Here is a 1352-nt window from a genome sequence, read left to right on the forward strand (position 1 = left end):
AGAGAGAGAGAGAGAGAGAGAGAGAGAGAGAGAGAGAGAGAGAGAGAGAGAAAGAGAGAGAACAAGAAAAAAAAAGAGAAAAAGAGAGTGGCAATAAGGCCATAAGTGGCAAAGATTAGAGCCATTACAAGAGCAGAGAGTAACAAACACAAAAAGGAGGTGGTAAGAAAAGGAAGATAGATGTGTCTGATAGGAAAGGAGCAGCAAACCACAAGAGAGCACCAGCCAACCAACCACTAGGTACCAGCAATACCACCAGTGGCACACTTCGACCGCCCTCCGAAACAAACAGAAACAACAACGGTTAAAAATAGATTTGGTAAAAGTTTTGAGTCACTTGCAACACAATAAGGTCATAAAAGTGCCGAAGAATAGAGGTGTTACAAGGGGGTAACAAACACAACAAAGAAGGAAGGGAGATAAAGACGAGAGCTGTTTTGGTTTCTGTTTTGGTAAGTGTTTTACGGCGCTCGCAATTGCATAGGTCATATGAGCGCGCGGGACACTTTTCAAATGGAAAGAAATTTTGATTTTTGCCTGGGAGGCGGCCGTCCTCTTATCGATTTTAGACCACCAAGGGATCTTTCACGTACGCAACTTGCACACGAGACCTCCGAGATTTTTCGCCCTTGTCCGCGAAGGCTAGGTGTAGATCTTTCCTACCAGAAAAAGGAGGGGCAAAGGAGGTGAGGGTGCGGGGGCAGAAAGTGGAGACGAAAGCTGACGACAGAACATTGCAAGAGAGAAGGAAAGGAGGTTAAAGGAGACAATTTTAGAGAAGAAAATTCTTCCGTCGCTACCCGAATTTGAACCCCGGACTCTTGAAAGAGAGACGAACACATTAACCTCTAGGCCACGAGAGCCCCCGATAAATGTTTGATAGGAGGAAAGAAGGAGCAAACCACACCAGAGCACCCTCCAACCACCCACAGCGAGCCAGAGCTTGCTTGATGTGAAAGGAAAGAAGAAAGAAGGAGCAAACCACACCAGAGCACCCTCCAACCACCCACACCTCGCTTGATATGAAAGGAAAGAAGGAGCAAACCACACCAGAGCACCCTCCAACCACCCACAGCGAGCCAGAGCTTGCTTGATGTGAAAGGAAAGAAGAAAGAAGGAGCAAACCACACCAGAGCACCCTCCAACCACCCACACCTCGCTTGATATGAAAGGAAAGAAGGAGCAAACCACACCAGAGCACCCTCCAACCACCCGTAGCGAGCCAAGAGCTTGATGGATATGAAAGGAAAGAAGGAGCAAACCACACCAGAGCACCCTCAAACCACCCACAGCGAGCCAGAGCTTGCTTGATATGAAAGGAAAGAAGGAGCAAACCACACCAGAGCACCCTC

This window comes from Aplysia californica, unplaced genomic scaffold, assembly GCF_000002075.1.
Source record: "Aplysia californica isolate F4 #8 unplaced genomic scaffold, AplCal3.0 scaffold01078, whole genome shotgun sequence".
NCBI lineage: Eukaryota > Metazoa > Mollusca > Gastropoda > Aplysiida > Aplysiidae > Aplysia > Aplysia californica.